Source organism: Petaurus breviceps, unplaced genomic scaffold (assembly GCF_028583685.1).
Source record: "Petaurus breviceps papuanus isolate PSGF00001 unplaced genomic scaffold, PetGlider_PUasm1.0 174, whole genome shotgun sequence".
Classification (NCBI taxonomy): domain Eukaryota; kingdom Metazoa; phylum Chordata; class Mammalia; order Diprotodontia; family Petauridae; genus Petaurus; species Petaurus breviceps.
The window spans coordinates 69926263-69950038 of NW_027185761.1; the positions used below are offsets into that span (position 1 = coordinate 69926263).

Sequence of the window (23776 nt, forward strand, 5' to 3'; positions counted from 1 at the left end):
ATCTATCTATCTATCTATCTATCTATCTATCTATCTATCTATCTATCTATCTATCATCTATCTACCTATCATCTATCTATCATCTATCTATCTATCTATCTATCTATCATCTATCTATCTATCTATCTATCTATCTATCTATCTATCTATCTATCTATCTATCTATCTACATGCTTAATTATATCCTCCTTAGGGGAGGAGGGGGAAAATAAAGTAAAAAGTGCACAGCAGAGAACAAAAGAAGACCAATAAGGAAGCAAAGAAAAGCTGGGCAGCTTTGAAAACAATGTATAGTATTTATTAGATAGGTTTTCTTGAAATGGAAATTTGTTGTCTTATATTGAATTCTCTCTTATGATCTACTGTGTTTGTAGCAATGTTTTTTTTTCTTTCTCATTTTGTATTTAAGTTTAAAATTTTTAAAAATTACCAAAAAAAAAAAAAAACAACCAAAACCACAACATACAACCAAGGGATATGAATTTTAAACCAATGTTAAAAAAAAAAGAAACAAGTTTCTAGGTTCTTGTACCAACAAAAGAATTTCAAGGCTGATAGATGCAGGTGTAGCTTGTAAAGCTCGTGGAAGGGGGCAGGGACAGGACCCTCTGACTTAATTGATACTGGGAACTCTCTGTGTGGAAACTCCCTCCACTAACACAGATCTGCCCTTCTCTGCAACTTGGAGTCTTAGAGGTGCCTGGGACACTCTGAGACTTAGACACTTGCACAGGGTCACATGGCCCAGTGTGTGGTAGAGACAGCACCTACCAGCTACTTTGTAAATATACTCGCAAATTCAAGAATGCCTTAGAATAATAATAACTTGAAATGCACGCTTAGCGGATGCCTTAAAGGACTTTATAGACATACACTGTTACAGGGGATCCTCTTCAATGCAACTACTGAATGTCACCAACTTGAATCAGTTTTGGTGCCCAATATTACTTATTTCATTAGTGAATTCATGATCAATATTTAGAAATATTTCTATTAAAAAATTTCCTAAATGTTTTGCATAGCTACACGTGTACAACCTATATTGAATTGCTCATCTTTCAGTAAGGGTGGGTGATGAGGGAGGAAGGGAAAGAATATGGAATTCAAAGTTTAAAATCAAACATTTAATATATATATAATTATTATTATTATTTTACATGCAACTGGGAAATACGATATACAGGCACTGGGGTATAGAGATCCATCTTGCCTTACTGGAAAGTTGGAGGAGGAATGGGGGAGGATATAGGAGAGAGCAGATTGGGGTAGGAGGTATACAGTGGGATCACTGTTTTGGGGTGGTGGGTAGGGGAAAGATGGGGAGAAAATGTGTAATTCAAAATCTTGTGGAAATGAATGATGGAAACTAAAAATAAACATAAAATTTAATTTAAAAAATTTCCTATCCCTAGTGACCAAGAACCTTAGTGGTAATATGGTACAATGGAGACAGTAAGACCTGTGTTCAAATCTTTCCTCAGACTGGCACATCATTTAATGCCTGTTAGTCTCAGTTTCCTCATCTGTAAAACAAGAGAGCTGGGATCAATGACTTCTAGGGTCTTTTATGGGTCTAAATCTACCTATGCCTTAAGGAATGCTAGTCACTTTTAAAATAAAAAAGAATAAATCATGTCCCAATGTTTGACCTATAATCTTTCTCCAAAGAGTGCCAAGGAAACTGCTCCCTCTTTTTGAGAGTCATGTGACATTTAACCAGATCTTTAAAGCCCCAGAGCTTTTATATGGGAGAGTGAGAAGAAAGCATGAAAATAAAAAATATCAACCACAACTACTATTAAATTAATAATATTAAATATCTTGAACTAAATTAAATATCAGAGCATTTAAAAAAAAGTCTATTAATTTGTTTGTTTACTTTTAGTTTACAAGGTTCGGTTCCACAATATCTTGAGTTTCAAATTTTCTCCCCCTCTCTCCACCCCCCCATGATGGCATACAATCAAGTATAGGATTGTAATGGATGGATTGAACAATGGGAAAGATGAAACAAAACCAAAGAAGAAAAAGAAAGAGAGTAGGTAGATTGCTTCAATCTGCATTCAAACTCTGTTCTCTCTAGTTCTTTCTCTGAATGTAGACATCTCTATTCATCATGAGTCTTTTGGAGTTGTCTTATAACCCTGCATTGCTGAGAAGAGTCCAGCCTATCAAAGTTGGTCGTCACACGTATGTTGTGTCTGTAATTGTGTACAAATTTCTCCTGGTTCTGCTCTTCTCAGTCAGCATCAGTTTGTATATGCCTCTCCAGGTAAATATGAAGTCTGTTTGCTCATCATTTCTTATAGCACAATAGCATTCCATTACATTCATATACCACAACTTGTTTAATCATTCTACAATTGATGGGCATCCCCTTAATTCCCAATTCTTTGCCACCACAAAAAGAACTGCTATAAATATTTTTGTACATATGGGTCCTCCTCCCACTTTTCTGATCTCTTTGGGATACAACTCTAGAAGTGATATTTCTGGATCAAAGGGCATGAAATTATTTATAGCCCTTTGGGCATAGTTCCAGAATGATTGGATCAGTTCACAACTCCACCAACAATGCGTTAGTGTTCCAATTTTTCCACATCCTCTCCAGCATTTGTTATTTTCCTGTTTTGTCATCTTAGCTAATCTGACTGGTGAGATGTAGTACTTCAGAGTTGTTTTGATTTGCATTTATCTAATCAATAGTAATTTAGAGCATTTCTTCATATGCTTATAGATATCATTAATTTCTTCCTCTGAAAACTGCCTGTTCATATACTTTGACCATTTATCAATTGGGGAATGACTTTTATTTTTATAGATTTGACTCAATTCTCTGCATATTTTAGAAATGAGGCCTTTATCAGAGACATTGGTTGTAAAAATTCTTTCCCAGTTTTCCACTTCCCTCTTAATCTTGGTTGCATTGGCTTTGTTTGTACAGAAACTTTTCAATTTAATGTAATCAAAATTATCCATTTTGCATTTTATAATGCTCTCTAACTCATGTCTGGTCATAAAGTCTGAAAATATGGAACAATTCATAAATTTGCATGTCATTCTTGCATAGGGACCATGCTAATCTTCTCTGTATCATTCCAATTTTAGTATATGTGCTGCTGAAGAGAGCGCAAACAGAGAATTTTAAACTATGCAAAGCACTTTCTAGGTTTCACATATGGTTCAAACTTCAAAATCACCCCGTGGCAGTGTGGCCATAATTATCTCCACTTTTCATATGAGGAAACTGATGCTTAGAGACATTAGTGCCTTTGATTCTGGGTGGCCCTGACTTCAGCCACAGCACTACAGTTGCACAGAGATGGCCACTTTGGGAATCTACAATCACCCCATTAACAAGATAACCTCAATATTTTGTGTAAATGTACTTGTGTCAAGTGCAAAAAATTCATTCTGACTGTGTGATATGAGAGTTATCTAAGAATCCATGCAATATAATCATGTCACAACCCTTGCCCCAACAGAACACTGTATGGGTGCCACTGTCCACAGAATGGGCACTCGCCAGAACCTTGAATGGGACCGGTCAATGATACTCCCCCAGCCTTTCAGAGGGAAGGTGGAAAGCTGTAGCACATGTAAAGGGCCTCCTAATGGGCCTGAATAAAGCAGAGAACATCCAACTCATTTCACTTAGTGTCACTCATGATGATTTATCATTCGAGTCAGGGCAAACTGTGGTCTCAGAGCTGAAACAATTTTATCCATTTTTTTTTAAACAGAATGTTCCAGCTTGGTTCTTATATCCTTAGGGTTGCAATATTGAATTCAGAATCAGGAAACTTAATCTTGCAGGCCAGTTTGACAAGATGTTGGCTGAATGGTAGACAGAAGTGATGCTTTGTGGGGTACAAGACCCAAGGTCAGAGATTGAGCAAAAAAGGGAGAGGGAAAGGCTTGGGGGAATTTGGCTCAAATATTGAACCCCTGAGGTGGGGATTTCTTCTGTTTTTGAATCAAGAGAAAGCATTCAGGCATTCATAGGTCTGAAAGCTAGACCTGAGATGGATTTGGTCTCTTCCAAAAAACATCTCACACTAGCCATAGAAAAAATAAAACAGAATACTCACATCTCAAAGTGCTTAGAGGTTTGCAAGGTGGTTATCAAAGGTCAGTCCTGTGACATAGGTAGATCAAGTATCATTTCTGTCAATAGAGAAACTGAAGCACAGAGAGGTTAGGTGACTTGTCCATGGTCACACAATCAGTAAGGGCTTGGCATAGAATTTGAACCTAGGTCTCCAGAAGCTGTGTCCTTCACTAGAGTCAGCATAATCAGTGGGGGGTTGTGGGCAGAATTTTGGGTCTAGAGTCAGAGGACCTGAGCTTGAATCTCTAATATTTGTGTGCCCATAGGCACATGCCCTTAGCTCAATGGGTTCCAGTTTTTCACCTGTTAAATGAAGAGGTGAGATAAGGCAGCTCATAAAATTACTTTCAGCTTTAAATCTGTGATCTTATGAATGCTTACCTCTCCCAAATCAGGCTTACTGGGACGAGGATTGCACTAATGTAATGTAAAATGAATCTCTTGGCTAAAAAGGCAGCAAGAAGGTGCAGTGGTTAGAGCACTGGGCCTGGAGTCAGGAACACCTGTGTTCAAATGTGACCTCAGACCCTTAACAGCTGGATGACAACCTCTGCCCTCTGCTTGCCTCAGTTTCCCCAACTGTAAGCTGAGGATAATAACAGCACCCAGAGTTGTTGTGTGTGTAAAATGAGATCATACTTGTAAAGCCCTTAGCACAGAACCCCACACACAGTAGGAGGTGCTTAATAAATGCACGTTCCTTTTGAATATTATCTTTTCAGTTTCATCAATGGGCCTTCACACATTCTTCAGTATACTTCTCATTTTGCTGACTTAGGAAATATCTTTAGTAAATAAATATTTCAGGAATCATGTAGTCACATGACTTCAAATCTAAGACCATCAAAAATTTAAAACCAGAACCTGGGGGGATGTTCACAGGATCACACACAAAGAGCCGGCCTTAGTGGCCCCTGTCTAGTCCACTCTTCTCATTTAGGGACAAGGAAATAAAAGGCCTGCTCAAGGCCATGCGGTTCATAAGTAACAGAGCTGGGGAATCACACTTGGGGTCTGTGATGCCAAAATCAGCTCTCATTACACTGGTTACACTGACCCATGCTGCTTTCCTCTTATTCTCATCTTAATGCCTTTCATCTTCCATTTGGTTCTTAAAGAAACATACTCATAATTCCCAACATGTGAGAAACTGAAAATAGGCAACAGAATAGGGATTTCCTATGATTTTACAAGAAACCTGGAAGATGTTTTTGGACTATTTTGGGGATCTAATCCTGAAAGTTCATTGGTTGTAGGCAATGCCTATGAAGGAGCTCATTCTACTAAAGCATATTGATAACTCTCTTGCAGCTTAGAGGTGTAGAGTATTGCCTGGGCCCCTCACAGATTGAGTGACTTTTTTTTAAGTTTAAGGATGGACTTATTTTTTTAAAAAGTCTTTAGGACGACAAATAACAAAGGAAGCAGATCACTACAGTAGAAACCTATTAGATACCTAATATCTACGTATGACAACTTAACATACACTCCACTAACAAGACAATCAGTTATATTGCTTTTCCTTATAACGCTATTATATAGTTTCAAATTATATTACACTACTGTTAATTTTACATACCAAATTCCTGGCTCTTAATGGCACATGCTAAGATAGGGCATATTTTCACTGACATCTTGGTGACACTGTTTCCAGCTTTGGTGAAGAGTTAAGAACACCTTATTTTAAAATGGTCACTTAAAATATTTTGATTGAGTGACTTTCTCAGGGTCTCATAGTTGGAATGTGTGTCTGTGTTTTTGTAGGGAGGAAGGAGGGCTTGGACACAGACATCTTGGATGTCTTCCTGACATCAAGGTTTTCTCTCTATCCACCGCTAGGCTGCCTATTTTATCAACCTTATTATACCTAAAAGACAACAAACAAAATTTTTTCTAAAATTCTTAATTTACCATTTTTAAGGTTTTCAAAATAAGAACTGAATACGAGACTGACGTTTTAAATAAGCAAACTGTCACAGCCTTTATGTTTTCAAAGCATTAGGTCAACAATTGCGAATTAAGATTTTCAGAAAAGTTATTTAGCTGTAAGTAAGAAGAGAACAGAAGGAAGGCCAGAAGGAAGCAAAGACAAGCCGGGCAGCTTTGAAAGTTCCATATTGAATTTATTATATTCTTAAAAATAAAAGCAAGCCAAACACAGGAGAGACTTGTAGTTTCATATATAATCTTTTTCTGTCCCACTTTGTATATGGAAATGCTCTTTGTGTGTGAGTTCAGAATTAAAAAAAAAACAAAGTCAGTGTTCCAATTTGTTTTCTTTGAGGGTAGAAGAAATATCTGCTATGAAATGTCTTCTAAAATTGAGCAGGGTTGCAAGATAGTTGAGGGGTGCTTTGCAAAGAGAATCGATGGATGTAGTAGATTTGGGGTTTTTTTTTCATTTTTTTTGAGGGGGGAAGGCAGGGCAATTGGGGTTAAGTGACTTGCCAAAGGTCACACGGCTAGTAAGTGTTAAGTGTCTGAGGCCAGATTTGAACTCAGGTCCTCCTGACTTCAGGGCCGGTGCTCTATTCACTGTGCCACCTAGCCACCCTTTTTCCTGGTTTATTATAAAGAAAATATGCATAATAGATTTGGATGGTGGAGGATTCACTTCCAAAATAAAGAGGTTATTTGACTGGCAGATGCTCTTGGAACATTAAAAGACGTTGCATAGGTTGGCCATCTCCCTCTTATGGGCTAGATATTGAAAAAAAATCCAACAGAATCATGAATGGGTACTATTTGACATAAATGACATTTGAGCATTCTGCAAAGAGATTTATAAGATAACTCAATGTAAATGTAAGTAGGGATTTGTTTTCATGAGTAAAAGCACCACAAACTACTCTCTGGTCGCAGGGTACAAAGAAACCCTTAGCTAAGCAGAGAGTGATTTACAGAGACTTTGCTTTGGAGACTGGGTCAGGGTAAGGCAAAAGGGGGAAGGGGAGATTGGGACAAGCCATGGGTACTTTAGGGTACCGAATAACTGCATCTGCTATCAGCCCCCTTTCCAAACAGCACCCTGGAACGATACCCAAGTCATTCTGTCCTAGTTATTTATGCCTCCATATTTCATCCTCTCTGTCTTTTAACGCAAACTTTAAAAATACAAAAACCTACTAATGGAATTTGCTTTTAATTGTCTCCTTTGTGAAGTGAATCAGCAGGTAAGAAACTGAATTGATAGTTAAGATGTTTCTCAGGAACAGACCTTTACCATTCTTGTATTGAATAATCCACCCAATTAAAATAGCCACAAAGGAAGTATTACTTTATTCAGTAACAAATAAAGAAAGAACAGATTTTAATCAATCAAGTGCATTATGGTTTTAAAACTTCTGTGTTCCAAACCATCGACTCAGCTGAACAAAATACTCTACTTCTTTTCATTCATGGATCTCAACGTTATTTATAAAACCAACTGACAAAGATATATGTTTCCAGTGCTTGATTCAGTTAGTACACATAGATTAGTGAAAAAGAGACCAGATGAAATTCATGGTAATTAATGTCAGCTAAATTTCTGGTTTCTATATTTCATATTGTCAGACTAATCCTTCAACTCTGATTCATAGGTTAAATAATGCAGCTATGGGAAAGAGGGTTGAATCCAAACTTATTGGTCTACTGTTAATAATTTAGAGAAACTGGCAAAAAAAAACTGGGTGCCATTCTCATATTTACAAGAAAGAGGGAAAGAGCATTATAAGGATTTTTAAAGGCTAGCACTCTTACCCTAACCACATTATCTCAATAATTCTCATGAAATCATGATAACTTATTGGAAGCATAGTTGCCCTACTAAATGCAACTTATCCAATGGGACAGTCCCATTTTACACATCTAATAACAGACAAGAAAAGCAGCCAAAGCACTACAGGAGAAGTGATATATACAAAGTTTCTAGATACAGTGGAAAATATCACATATTTGCAGCCATAAGACTAAAGTTAAGCCCAGCTCAGCCGCTGTGTGATATTTGGCAAATCACTTCACCACCCTGGATTCTATTGCTCATCTAGACGATGAGAGGGTTGGGTTAATTGAGCTCTGAGGTCCTGAATATGTCTCAGTCTATAAAACTGAATGAATCCAATCCTTTCATGTTTTTTTTTTTTTTTTGCAGAAAATGACTCAAGGATTCTGCTGAATGCTTGAGAATCCTTAGTTTCTAGACCACAAAGAAGTTTGTGTAAGGGTGTGGATTAGAGGTTTCTAATCCCATCCCCAATTAATGCAATCATAGCAGCTTCAGACAGATTAATCAAATCATTGAACTAAAAATATAAATTAGGTGTGAACAAGTGTCTTTATCATTGGATAAAGACAGATGATGGCACACAGAAAATAGGAAGCCCATTTTAGAATAGCACTATTGATCCTGAGTGAATTTCTTGAAGGGAATATGAGCTTTTTCATTCTGTCTCCTCCTCCCTCACTCTTGATTATGTGAGTTCCAGGGGATCCAGAGATCTCACTGGCAACCAGTCATGGAAGCAATGAGTGATGGGAGAGGAAGTATCTACATGATATGGAAAGACAATTTAAAATGGCAGCAGTTTCATGGATTGTGACCCCAAATCGCAAAGAGAAATGTTGGTTGTGGACACAATAGATACACCAAAGCCTGGAATCCATATTCCTAAGAGGAATGCATTGCTCTCTGAGACTGGGAGGGAAGAAAAAGACTTCTAGGAAGTAGGATCTGTGAACAACAGCACCTGAGCCCCTGAGAGTCACCCCCAGGAACCTGGGAGGAGTGACCATAAGGCAACCTTTTGGGGACCCTAACCCTCCAAGGGCAAGTTGGGTAAAGTGGCCTAGGAGAAATACTGCATTTATCTATTTCCCCTCTGAGTGTCAGAGACCTGATTATCAGGCAATCAGGCACAAAGATTGTTATAAATTGTGTCCAAGGGTTCTGCCCAGTATGGGGGAATTCTTTATTTCATTGGATGGGCAGTTAATGCCTTGGCCCAAAGGACCATTGCTTGTCTATAGCTCACACCCAACATTTGACACCAGGGAACACTTGCCACAGTTAGGACCCTCTCCTACTGAGACATGGAAAAGTCATCTCATAAGGGAGGGGAAAGCAATGGAGAAGGACTTTACCACCTAAGCCCTTGCTTATCAGGTGGTTCAAGAAGCTGACCAGATTCATAGCCCACAATGATTCAACTAGCATTATGTTCATCATGAAGAACCAAATTTCAAATTGGAATTTCTGTGAAGGCATTGTGCTTGACACCTGATTGATGCAAATTTGAGGATGGCTTTCTGGGACAGCTTTCCAACACTCTCTCCTTGCTGTGTGGAATAATATCCTGGGAAAAGCATTTATCTCTCCTTTTATTCATTTCACATTCTTGCCCATGATTGAAACCGTTCAGTTAATATAAAAAGGGGGACTTACTTTGTAAAATTCCTGTGTTGTATGAAGTCTGGCCATACTGCTCCTCTGCCTAGAAACCATTGACTCCCCTTGCCCTTTAGATAAAATATAACACCCCACTTTGACATTTAAAGCCCTTTATAATCTCTCAAAGCCCTTTCCAAACTTACAAGAGATTTCTCCTTTTCACACTCTTTGTGTTCCATTCAACGTGGCCTGGAATCTATTCCCCAAAATTAGCACTCCATCTCCTCCTCTGAGCCTTTGCTGGGGCTGGCCCACCTGCCTGACACACATGTCACCCTCACTTTCACTCCTTTGGAATAGAGAGTTTACTTCTCTCAGGAAGTCCTTCTTCTAAGGATCTCTCCAACCTCAAATTATCTTGTATTGTTCATCTATTTACATGTTTTATTGCATGGCAGAATATAAATCCCTGGGGGGGGCAGATAGAGATTGTGGTTTGTTTTTTAAGTTACTTGCAAAGCAAAGAAATAACAAGTCTAGACCAAAACAAAACAAAACTTCTCATTGCCTTATCATGCCTGGAAGGTATTTAATAGAACACTGGATTTGGGGTCAGAAACTTTGTGTGACCTTGAGCAAGCCCATGCTTTTGGTGAACCTTCAGTTTCCTTTTCTATAAAATGAGAGTCTTGGAACCAGGGGTCCTTAACTGTGTGTGTGTGTGTGTGTGTGTGTGTCTGTGTGTGTGTGTGTGTGTGTGTGATGCATCCATGGGCAGCAGTGTGTTGAAGCCTAGGGACCCTTTCTCAGAATCATGCTTTTAAGCACATGAATAAAATTTGCCACATACAAGATCAGAAACCGACCCAATATGATACATGACATGCAATGGAATGATATCCTCTCCTGTATTTCTCTCCCCATCTTGCTTCAAGCTTCAGTTCAAGAGCTGCCTCCTCCAGGAAGTACTTCATGATCCTTCCAGTGTTCAGTATTCTCCCCTCCTAAAATTACTTTGCATTTAACGTGTGTTTAGTTTGTCTTTATTTTTCCATTAACACGTTGTTTTTCCGGGGTAGTCTATCAGTCCCTTGAGGACCAAGAGTGTTTATTTTCTTCTTTGTACCTCTTGTGCCCCCAGTGAGAAAGGGAGCAAGACATAATGGAGATTTGGGGACTCAGGGAGATCTGGGTTCAGTTCCTACTTATGGCACAGCCTGACTATGTGACGCTGGGCAATGACATCACTCCTCAGAGCCCCCAGGCAATTTCCATACACTATACATTGCAGACTTTCTACTCTTAATTGGTGGGGGGAGTTTTCTCACCTAGAGTTCTCTACCCTGATGAAATCATAGGCCCAACATAAAAAGAACTCCACCCCCCCCAAAAAAAACCCTCTCCAGTGCATAGTACATGGTATCTAATAGGTGCTTAATAAAATATTTGTTCTCTTATTTAACTGTGCTCAACTTATCCTTCTGTACTGTCTGACTAAGGAATATACACACTGAGACTCTCTCTATTGGTTGTCTGTCCAAATGCACATTGTAATGTGGGCAGTATACATTCCTTGACCACTTGGTCATGTCTGTGGAGACAGTCATATCAAACTCATGTAAGTTGTTGCAGATCTCCAGAAGGCTCTATAATGTTCCAGGACACAATGCAACCAGGTTTGATGTCATTCACAAACAGGATCTTTGGGAAGATCTCACAATCCACAGAGAAACAACCCTCTTCAACTTAGACTCTGTATTAGATGTTCTTTTTCCCGATGGCAAATGCTTTTTTCAAGCACCTAGCTCTCTGTTGTAAAACAGGGAGATAACAGAGGCATCAACTCCATCTGATATCTATGATCCAAGTCACTGAACACACTTATTTATGTTGTTAGGCCTTTCAAGGAATCTTGAATGATTTTGATGTATGGATGGGTGAGACCCTGTTGGGTGGAAAAACTTTAAGGTGATACTTTGAGATATCAAATCAGTCTTTTTTTCAATCATCAATAAACATTAAGTATGAAGACATCTCATATTCTTGACAACTTTTGGTCAGTTTCTAAATTGCTGAAGATATGTTGCGCTGTTGAATATCACTTGTAAAAGCATTCCTGCTCTCTACTAATACCTTCATTGACTATGCTGTTGATTCATGTATAGATGATTTGCATAACACGTTGTATAGGCAGAGAAGCAGGCCTATAGGTAAATAACTTGAGGTTTCCTCAGCTTCCTTTTTTGTTGACTTTTGTTTTTATAATGTCCAAGACTTTTTCTCATCTTTCAACATCTTACCTTCCTTCAAATACCTTGCATATGCATCCCTTCATGTTCTCACAATTATCTCTTCCAGTGCAGATCCCCTTTATGCACACTTGGCCCAATTTCAATGCTTTCTTTTTTATTCTCATTAATGCCATTCTACCTCACCCCTGAGCACATACATATAATGTTTGGGTCAAAGAGCTGCTATTCCACTTTCCCCGATGATGAAAATACTTTGTCAGTAATATTTACAGATATTTTCTTTAGCCTGTTGTTCTATTTATATCTTTAAATATTTTGGGGATGACTTTGCTTAGTTAAATTTTCTGTTTTTTTTTTTGCCTTTTGGAGGGCAATTGGGGTTAAGTAACTTGCCCAAGGTTATAGTTAAATTTTCTTTAAATAATTTTTACCACCTCACTGCTTTATGAGATGATGCTGTTTGTTATCATTCTCTATGCTCCTTCATAAGACTTTCCAAATGAGTTTATATTCTATACTAGTAATGCCTTTTTCCACTACTAGGCAAGTAAACAAAATGTTTGCTAAGAGGCTTCCTGGTTTGTTTGTTTTTTGCTTTTCTTTTGGAGGGCAATTGGGGTTAAGTGACTTGCCCAAGGTCACATGGCTAGTTTTTGTGTTAAGTGTCTGAGTCTAGATTTGAACTCAGGTCCTCCTAACTCCAGGGCCAGTGCTCTATTCACTGTGCCACCTAGCCTCCCCTACCTGGGCTCTTTTGATCTGTTATGGCAATAGCTTTATAGATGTTAAACTTCTGTATAAAATCTTTGTAATCAGGGTTGATGCCATTTCTGATGCCCATTTCCCATTTCAGTTTTCTAATTATTTATTTAAATGGTTTTGGGTAAAGTTGCTCCTAAATATCATAAATAAAATTTCTCATCATGATTCTTTCTTCCTGCTTTTTGCTAATCCTGATCTTTGCCTTGACAAGTCAGTGGTCAGATTACTCACCGTGAGCTGACTTGGAAATCCCTCCCATAGCAATAATGGTTCTTTCACTATCTGTTAAAATAACACATACTTAATTTTGGATGTCATTTGAGGTTTACAAATTGTTTTCTCAATCAAACAAAAAGAGCTTATGATATAAAGGCATGGGCTTCAGTGTCGTCTGTATTATGCCTTATAGTGTCATTTTTTTCTTAACCATGATTTCTCATGATTCTCATCATCCTCACTTTTTCCCACTTTTGCTTTGAATTAACAGAGTATTAGTGAGTATGTTGAGTGAATTATGAGTCATATCAAATTATTCATAGACTTTCTTTATCTCACCATCCTCAGAAACTAATGTCCTTCGTGAGCTGCAATTATTACCATAGTGGGCCTTTGGCAAATACTTATCAGTACCACAATATGAGATTCAATTCTGTGAACTGATGCTTCTTTATGCCATTGAAGGTACCATTCTTTGCCTCTCCAAAGGGTACCATTGAGTCATCCCTCCATTTTAATGAAATGTCCTTCTTCTGGTTTTGTTCAAGAATGGAAAAATTGAAAGAAAAAAAAGAATGACAAGATTGAGATGATTAAGTTCCTCCAGCAGTCTGTCCTCTCTTTGGTCATTGGACAAGCATCTTGTATTTAGAGTACCAATAATCAACTGAAAGTTTATAGACAGCTGAAAATTGTGTGATTCTCAGCAGCCTTTGCCCTGTCTCCTTTTGATGACATCACCATTATTATAGCAGAAGCAAAAGGGGGCCACACTGGACTGAAGAACATTGGGTATTTTTCTTTGCTTTACGGGCTTCCACGATGAAAGAATTCATCATCAAGGGCCCAGTCTACTGATGATGGGCCTCTCCGTCTATAGCTACTCTGGTGTACATATAGTAGACCGTATTTCTTCCTGGGATGTCTTCTGGACCCACCCATAGGATTGAAGTTTCCATATTTTTCCTATGCTAGAGGCAACTATTGGTACAAGGCTTAGAGCAGTAAGCCTGGAGTGAGAAAAGCGTGTTTAAATCTGGTCTCAGACACTTACTAACTGTGTGACCCCAGCCAAGTCATTTCACCTGTGTTTATCACTTAATTTCTATCTGCCTCATTTTTCCAGCTGTAAAATGAGGATAATAACAGCTCCTACCTCCTGGGGTTACTCTGAGGCTTAAATGAGATAATATTTTTTTTAAAAAGTCTTAGCACAGTGCCTGGCACATAGTAGGTACCATAGAAAAGCTCACTCCCTTCCACTCCCCCTCCACCCCATTTCTCTATGCTAACTTTGATTAGATTCCTTACTATACAGCACAGGCGAGGAAGAGTAGCCCTAGGATTACTTAGCCTTAGTGAGGTGAAGGTCACTGCTTGCACAAAGGGTGGATTAGACATCAGAAAAACATGAAAGGAATGGGAAGTTCTGTGTGGGTGTCTGTGGGTCTGTGTGTGTGTGTGTGTGTGTGTGTGTGTGTGTGTGCATTGATGGGGGAGAAGATGGAAAGGAAAGGTTTCTTTATGGGCTTCAGAGAGAGTTGCTGCTGTAGTCAATTTTCCCCTCACAGAGACCAGAAATTCAGCTTCTGCTTCCCCCGCCCCCCCCGCACCCCATCCAGTTTTTGAGCTCACACCTGCTTCACCTTCTGCTCCTTTGGGGCACAGACATGACATTATCATCCACTCTAAATCTTTTTCTTCACTTAGGTAAAATACTTTGGCCTCACCCTAGGTATGGCTCTAGTCTATCACTTTTAAGAAGAACCAGGCCTGTCCATTTCACTATTGGAATCTTTTCATTTTCCCTCCCAAGAGAGAAAAGTGCAGGAAATCTTAGTGAAACTGAGAAAGTGCTTCAACTCTTCAAATACAGAGACTGGGCTGGAGGAGAACTCCCTGATGTGTGTGCTTAAGGATGCTGAGAGTCCTATCCTACAGCAACACTGAAAGCGCAAGCTCTTTGGTGAGAGGCCGAAGCGTTTCTGCTAGAGGGGTCATTTCACTCTTGGAGGACAGTGGAGCTCTCTCTAATGTCTGGGAAGATGTTATTTACTTCCAAGTCCTTCAAGGTGCTATGAAGGCACCTCTGGGAGCACTTTGCTCTCCAAGAACTCTGGCTGTTTGAAGTTCCTCGAGCTGATAGTAACAACTCATGTTTCTCAAGTGCCTTAAGGTTTACAAAGTGCCTTCTTCATGATACCCTATGAGGCAGGGAGAGAAGGAATTATGATCCAATTTTACAGATGAGAAACTGAGGCCCAGAGAGGCCGAGTGACCTCTTGTGATCACTGAGTATCAGAGGCTGAATTTGACCTCAAGGTCTCTAACTCCATGATTGCCTTGCTTTCCACCATATCATCCTGCTTCTCAGAGAGAGGTAGAGATCATTATTCTTCATAAGATCAGCTCCTGATTATTCCCCAGATATCATGTGATTATTTATCCATTTGGTGGATAGCTCTTTGTCTAGATCTGCTCCAACCATCTATTTAATGATTTGTTCTAGATTCTCAGGAATCTAAGTCAAGCCCACTAGCTTATGGTTTGCAGCTTCTGTTATTTCCCTTATTTGGAAAATAATGAAGACATTTCTATTTCACTAGAACTGTGATGGTCTTTTTTCATGATCTTTCAAGTATCACTGAGAGCTGCTCAGGAATCACATCCACAAAATCTTTCAGTACCAATAGATTCAGTTGATGCAGTCCATGGGATTTGAATCCCTCAGGGGCAGCTGAGGGCTCTCTTACTATCTCCTCATCTTGGAAGATGGTAGATCCTCAACTACCTCCCTTGAAGCCCATCTTGTCTTGTCATTTCCAATGCAATGGCCCTTCTACTTGGCAGAGAAAACCAAGGCAAAAAAAATAAACACTGAGCAGCTATGGCTTCTCCCTGTTGTCAGCTGCAATTGTTTGATCCCCTTAAAGCAAGGATCCTGCCCTTTTTTGTTCCTCCTCTTTCCTTTTACATTGAAGGTTTTAAATGTAACAACACAAACCATTTTTGTTTTCTTAGACTACGTCCACCTCAGTGCATTCTAAATTTGAACATTCTTGACATCATTCTTATAGGACTGTACCATACTCACACTCAAACTCTGCCACCTTCCCTTCCTTCCATTTTTCTGCCCTTATCTTTAAAAAAACCTAAGGTAGACAGTGACTTCCCAGTATATCTACATCAGTTTATTTAGACAATTTTTTTCATTGTGATTGTTTCTCCTTATTTCTTCAAAAGTTCTTGATTCTCATCTATCTTGGGTTCACTCTCTCTATAGAATTTTAGTCCTTGGGATCTAACTATTTTTCCTTCAAACCCTTTGAAATCTGGTTTCCCCAAATCAAGGGGGCATGTTAGATTATGATCAGCTTTTTCTCTTTCTATCACAAATTCTCAAAAGGAGTGGTTACTTCCTCTGAAGGTTCCTATCAGCCCCACCTCCTGCAACCAGTTCCTCACTGTTCATGAGAATCAGAATAGAATTTCCTCTTGCTGGGTTCCTTCTCCTCTAGGTTCTATGTGTCTCTTTTCAGCCTGTGATCTGTTCCCCAAAGTCATTTATTTCCTCTTCTTATTAAGTGATCTATAGAATCCTACAATGACAAACACTGCTTCTTTTCCTCCTTCCATTGATCTTTACCCATATACTCTCTATCGTGCTTCCTCACTCTAGTTCCAGGCTTTCCTCCCATGCCTATACTTTCCTAATGTCCAATCCTGACACACTGTTCAACAGTCTTCTTGTTTTTGAGTAAGATGTGTCCATTAAGATTGACATTCCAGTCAGGCCTTCATCTGCCAAGTCTCTGTCATGCTTATGAAGTGATTTTTGCCTCCTTTCATTAGGATCTCTAGTTGGAAAATTAGAATATACCCATGATTCATTCCCATGTGAATCACCAGAAGTGGGTAGCTGATATCTGTTTTTATTAGTCTTAGGAGAATCTCTGCTACATCTTGGATGTATGCCCTGGAAAGACACCAGATCTTCCTATTTTTGTTGCCAAGCTGACAAAGAGCTTCCTCGGGACTCCTGAGCAGGGAATCACCCAGCACCGCCACCCTTGCCTTCTTCCTCTGAGCTTTATTGAATCGAGATCTCCTTCTTGGCCATATCTATGGCTTTACTGTCTTATTTCCTGTCAATGTTGCTGCCTAATCCTCCAAGCATTCAGCACCCGCTTTTCCAGGAAGAGCCTAAAATGTGCTTTTTAGTATCCACTCGTCTCTTTCCTCCCCATCCTCCTCCACTGGGTGTCTTGTTGACTCTCCAGCCTTCTGACCAGAGTCCAGTTTCTACTCTGCCACTTTGGATTCTTGTTTTCTTCCCTTTGAAGCCCTACTTCTATTTTTTAAAAGGCACACTGCATTGTCCATTATAACCTGGCATGTGGAGAGGAGTTTGATGAGCTCCTTCATCTTGTTTTCTAAATGGGTGACCAGCTTATGTTTGGACTGGAGAGATCAGTTCCTTGGTAGTTATTAAAATGACATCACTCACTTTACTCAAGCTGCTGCAGAATTCACTCCATTCTCCATCTTGAAAATTATTTTGAATACTGCCAGTGGGACCTAGGCTCTGCCTTGAACATAGCAGTCAATACGCATTTGTTGGATAGCCATTTGGAATTAAGGAAATCTACCATCTTCTCAGATATGCACATCTAACCACTTGCCTGGACGTTACTGTTTTTCTACAATTAATGAATAAGCATTTATTAAGCACCATTCTATAGAAATGGGGTAATGGCACCTACCTCTCAAGGCTATTGTGAGGATCCAGATGAGATGCTAATGGTACAGGACTTAACACAGTTCCTGGGACATAGGAAGTGCCAGATAAACATTCTTATTATTTTCCAGACACTGGATTGGGCTCTGGAAAGGAAGGAAAAAAGTATTTGTTAAACAACTACTTTGCACCGACACTATACTAATTACTTTACAAAATTATCTCATTTGATCTTTGTGACAACCCTGGGAGGTAACTGCTGTCATTATTCCCCCTAAAAAGAGAGGATTTTATACTATGAAGCAAACTGAGATCATTTCAAAGTTTTGCAGTTTCCCAAATGCAATAAGGCCCACTTGTACTCTCTTATTTAGTTCTGGGCCCAACCTATGACATGTTTTCCACATGGTGAAATAAAAGTATGGCATGGCAGAAAGAGTAATAGATTGGGGTCAGGAAGACCTAGTTTGGAATCTGGCCACAGGCACTCTCCAGGAGTGTTATCCTAGGTAGTACAGTAGACAGAGCACTGGGTCTGGAGTCTAAAAGATCTGAGGGAATGCAAGGCAGCATCTAGTCTCTATGTAAAAAGAAGTGCAAATCTAAAGCACTAGCTGAGTATTAATATTATTGTTAATATTAATAGCTGTTCATATTGTTTATTGGGGTGGGCAATTGATAAATATTTGTGGGTGAGGATAATGAGTAATCAATGAATCAGTAAACCAATTATCACTTATTAAGTGCTTACTCCATGCCAGACACCTTGCTAGGTCCTGGGGGTACAAAGACAAAATGCTACTGTTCCTGACCTCAAGGAGCTTACATTCCATCATGGGAATTAACGTGCACATTTATAAATGTATGCAAAATATTTATAATGGAAACTCAAGTGGATGTTTGGGGGTGGGGAAGGCCTTCAGTAGGAGTTAGCACTTCAGTTGAACACTGAAGCATCCCAAGATGGAGGTGAAGAGTAGGCTTCATAGGAGGTGGCCCAGGACTCGAGGAACTGTAAGATCCTCGAGAGCCTCGGGGGTTGTTGCACTTCTCCCTTTGACTCACAGAATCAGGAATCTCAGATGAGGAAGAGACCTGAGAAGCCAATTAGTCCAACCCATAAGAGTCACAGCCTCATCAAATGTGAGCCCTGGGAGGTACCTGAGAGATGACCTCATCTGCCCCACTTCTCCATGGGACTCCTCACCACAACACTCCCATAAAATCTCCATCCGTTTCTTGGCTGATCTGCTGTAAAGGGAGCTTGTCAACCTCCCAAGGGATCCAACCTTACTTTATCCCATGCACTTCCAAATTTCTAACTACAGCCTTGTTCTCCATGACGGAGGCTTCTCTCTATGTTGTTTTTTCCCATTTCTAATGGAAGTTTCTATGGTCTGGATCAGGTAGGAAGCAAGTTCCACAGTCTATGCTTTATTTTAATATGTCAGTGGGGGCCTCCTTGGGACTTGGTACTAGTGTTGGTGAATGGCATTGGGGAGGGAAAGCATCTGTAAAAATATCATGCCAATGTATCACCATCTTCAATTCCTAGCTCACAGAACAATACATCCAACCTTCTCATTTTACATGCAAGGGAATGGGCCCCAGGGAGTTCAATGACTTTCCTGAAGTCAACCTTCTTTGATGACCTTGTGCAACTCATGTGACCTCATTTAGCCTTGGTTTCCCCATCTGTAAAATGGGAGTTGGACTAGATGGCCTTTAATATTCCTTTCAGCTCTAAATCTTTGAGCATATAAACGAATGTCTCATGAGTGGATGTGGAGTTTCCATAGGGACTGTCTATGTGAAGATTTCACATATGTATGAATGTTTGTATGTGTAATAAATACACATGTTTACACACATCATATATAAATGAGCTCAGTTACAGTGGTGGCAGGGATAGGCCTTCTCATCTGGCTAAACTCTGACCAGTCAGATCCCGGGCTAATGAAATCGGAGACATCTTAGGCCAGGTCTGTAGTGTCCTACACAGGACTAGAGCGAGAGAGACAGGATCAGTTTTAGTGAAGAAAATGTTCCCTTCTTGATTTCTTAATGAAGATTAAACCTTTACCCCTTGACTCTAGACTTAAGCCAAATGGAAAGTGACATGATTAAGAGTTTGACATCACCAAAGAAGTCTGTCTCATCCATGAAGTGGGTAGATAGGATGCTGGACCCTGAGCCAGGAACATTTGGCTTTAAATTCTGCCTCTCACAATTCTAAGCTTCCTGAGGACAGGTAAATTGTTTAAACTCATTGAGTATCAGTTTTCTCTGCTGTGAAATGGGGACAATGTCTCTATAGTGCCTACCTCATAGGGTTATGAGGAGGATTCATTTGGGTAATAGATACATTTGTGTCAGGGAATAATAAGAGTTAGCATTGATGTACCACTGTAAGCTTGGATAAATGTTTCCTCCTTTGATCCTTACACTAGCCATAAGAGGCAGGTGTTATTATTATCCTGATTTTGCAGTGAAGAAATTGAGGCTGAAAAAGGTTAAGTGACTTGCTTGAGGTCACACAGCTAGGAAATGCCTGAGTCAGGAATCAGACTTAGGTCTTTCTGACTCCTAGGTTCAATTTTCTATCTACAATGTTGCTTAGCTGTACCCAGTGGTACAGGGAAGCACACACAGGGAAGCAGATGGGGTGATTTAATGTATAGATTCATATAGTGGCCAAAAAAGGGACCTAAACAAACAAATGTAAAGGGAAGGGACAGATTCCTGTCATCTCATAGGTGCAGGGATGAGACATCCCCTTGTAATTGCCTGGAGAATATCAACCAGAAGTCCCCTAATAGGGTATAAGAAAAGGACCCCACACCACCTAATACCAGTTATTGCAACTGTTAGGATTCCTAGCCTTGGTGTTTATATCAGGTGAGAACACAGAATTAGCCATTCATTTAAAGGTGCAAACTATGTGTGAATAAGTCCTTAATTTGGAAGGGGTGAAGTCCTTTAACCTATTGTATGAAATTATTCATGCACCCAGGTAATATATTAGGGTTAGTTAAAGAAAATTAGATGCCCCTCTGTGGCCCATGTATATCAGACAGAGAAGGGATTCTACCACTGAAAGAGTCGAGCTTCAAGCATTCTTTGAGGAGCGAGACCCTAGTGCCTATACCAAAGAACAGTAATGGAGACAGGAAGTGAATCCAGAGAAAGGTGCACCCCTCCTCTCACTAGTAGATTAGACTAGTAACAAATAATGCATCTCACTGAGAGCTGAGAGAAGACAGACTAGATACACTGAGGATAGGCTGTCTTAAGACTCTACAAAAATCACAAGTTCAGAGCTCAACAGGCAGCTATAGTTGAGGAAAATCAATGAGGACTCCAGGAAGGGAGAAAAGGACTTCCAATATCCAGGAAATGTAAGGTACCTTTTGGCTGCATGTGCTCTCTAAGCTTGAACCCATTTTCTCCAGGAACCTTGAGTATAAAGACAGAGGGGTAGGGAGGAGATATTTTTATAACATAGATTTTTACTATATTATGTTAGTAAATTGTTGTTGTTGAATAATTTCAGTCATATCCAACTCTTCCTGACTCTATTTAAGGTTTTTTTTGTCATATTACTGGAGTACTTTGCCATTTCCTTCCCCAGCTCATTTTTCACAGAAGAGGTACTGAGGCAAATAGGATGAAATTACTTGCCCAGGATCACACACTTATGCTAGTAAGTGTCTGAGGTCAGATTTGAGCTCCGGATGATGAGGCTACCTGACTTCAGGCCCAGCACTCTGCCCACTGCACCACCCAGTTGCCCTTAGTAACTACCTTTTTCCCCCCTAAAAGAAAATGCAGTTTAATTGGTTATTAATCAGTGAGGAACAAATCAGATAGTAGTTCATGATAAGCATACTAGAAAATCCTTAACCTCTTAGAGTTACTCATAGAATTTTCAGAAGAACATCCAGCTACCCTGGTGGATTTGTGCCCATTAATGTGAGTTGGAAAAGTGAGACTTGGAAGAAGTGCTTTCAGGGTTATTGTGAGGATCCAATAAAATAGCATTGCAAAATGTTTTGCAAACCCTAAGGCATTGTATGTATGTTAGCTGTAAGAGAGGTGGAGTAGCTTGTCCTACATCATACAACTTGAAATTGTCCTAGGTGAAATTTAGACTGAGGCTGTTGTGACACTAAGTCCAGAACTCTATCCCCTATGCCAAAAAAATTCAGATTCAAGTCAGGCTTTCTACATGTACCAGCTGTGTGACCCTGAGAAAGTCATTTCACTTCTCAGTGTTCTAGGGAACTCTCTAAGACCATTAGCTCCAGAGCAATGGTACATCTGAATTGGAAGAAGAGGTTTCTTTAAAGGAAACTCCCGTAGGGATTAAATAAACAAACAAACAAAAATCTGCGAAGCATTTCATAAAGTCTCTATTTTTATGGACAAGAGGGAGAGATGTAGAAGTAAATATTTTAGAGCTAGGTGGATTCGAGACTGATTAAATGTCAGTAATCAGACAATAGTCATTAATTGATTCTTGATGACTTGAAGATCTCCTGGGTGGAGAGCCCGGGGAGCTGTCCTTGGTCCTGGAACGTTTAGCACTTTGATCAGTGATTCAGATGAAGGTACAGATATTGTGCTTGTCAAATTCTTAAATTACACAAAACTGGGTGATTCGGCATTTTAACACACCTGGACAGGCTATAGTGGCAGACTGAATCTAATAGAATCAGTTGAAAGAATTGGGAATGTTTAGCCTGGAAAAGACTGAGGGGGTGGAGGGTATTTGTCTCTTCAAATATTTGTGGAGGAGGGATGACTACTCCTTTTGCTTGGCCACAGAGGGCAAAATAAGGAGCTAAATCAGGTGGTACATTTCAAATTTAGGCTCAATTTCAGGAAAACATTTCGTTACAATGAGAACTCTCCAAAAGTAAAATCAGCTACCTTCAGAGGTGACAAGTTTTCTCTCATTCAAACAAAGGTTCTATGGTCACTTTTAAGGTATGCTGTGGTAAGTTGCACTGTGTGGCTACTTATGTCCCTTCCATCTCTCAAATTCTTTGATTCTATAATAAGATGACATCAATATAAATAAAGTTTTACAACTGGGTTTAAAACAAATCAATTTCAAAACACAGGATAGAGAAACCATGACTACATCACCAACTATTCCTGTGAAAGATCTGGAAGTTCCAAGAGACCATTGGCTCAAGATAAGTCAACTTTGTGTGTGGTAATGCTACATCAGGAAACTATCAGAACTAAATGTAAGAACTATTATTAGAATGTCCTTACTACTAGATGTGGGGCAGGCTTCTCACGATGGAGCTGGTTTCTCTTCAGTTTGTAAGGACATAGAAATCAAGTAGAGGTGCTTGATTGCATGAGGCTGTGGTATAGGGAATTCCTACACTGATCCATATAGGTGACCTAGGCGGTGCAAATTTTATGATTAACACACAGATTAGCATCTACAAGCACACACAAGCACCTTCTTTTGCATCGAATTCATAGAGGTGGACCTTTTGTCTATGGTGTATACAGGAAAGGGCTTGTAAGGGAAACCTTGATGCCCATGTTTTTTTGATGCCCTTTTCCTCTCTGGCTCATAGAACCCCCTTGATCATCTCCAGCTGAGCAGACTCACACTGAGCATGAGTCCATGGCCTGTCTCTCCATCAGTAGTGAGCATCCGCCTGCATCCACCCTCCTTCCAAATCCAAATGTGTGTGCCTGTTTGTTTTTCATTCCCAACCAATCTGATAAGGCGATTCATGATTAAACATTCATGTGTCATGTTCCAGTAACACATTCATATTTCAAAAAGAGTTTTAAGGAAATAGTTACTTTTACCCAATGAAATGGGTGTTTTCAGGCAGGAAGGTGTATGTTTTCAGAGCGCTGGATTATGTTTTTAAGCAATTGGGGTTAAGTAACTTGCTCAAGGTTACACGGCATGTTGGATTTTCTTAATCACAGCCAGCCAAAGGCACCTCCTCTGCTATGTGGAAGGCTGATTCTGGATACAATCTTTAGTATACAGACATTTTAAAAGATGACTCCTTCTGGGGGAAGCAACAATAAACTCACTTTTGAAGAACAATATCAAGGATATCAGAACAGGGACCCTTGAGATATTCATCTTCTTCAATATCACAGGGGACGGAGACCTCTTTTCACTCTGCATCAGACAACCCAGCTTAGTGCCTAGAACAATCGAGATGGGGAGGGATGCTGGAAACCATCTCTTGGGAAATGGCTAAATGAAAAAAATGATGATGGGAGGAGAGGATGAGCTTAAAGACTGATTCTGTGATGGAAATAACAGACCTAAGTGAAAT

The 23776-nt window shown here is 39.7% G+C and overlaps 1 protein-coding gene and 1 non-coding gene across 2 annotated transcripts in view; one reads left to right on the plus strand and one right to left on the minus strand.

Annotated features, from left to right (window-relative positions):
* The window catches only part of POU6F2 (POU class 6 homeobox 2), a 527063-nt gene that overhangs the window by 18544 nt on the left and 484743 nt on the right, over positions 1-23776 (plus strand). The window lies entirely within an intron of this gene.
* On the minus strand, positions 3026-3132 carry LOC138158536 (U6 spliceosomal RNA). The gene has a single exon (XR_011167663.1). It is a non-coding gene; the product is annotated as a U6 spliceosomal RNA (small nuclear RNA).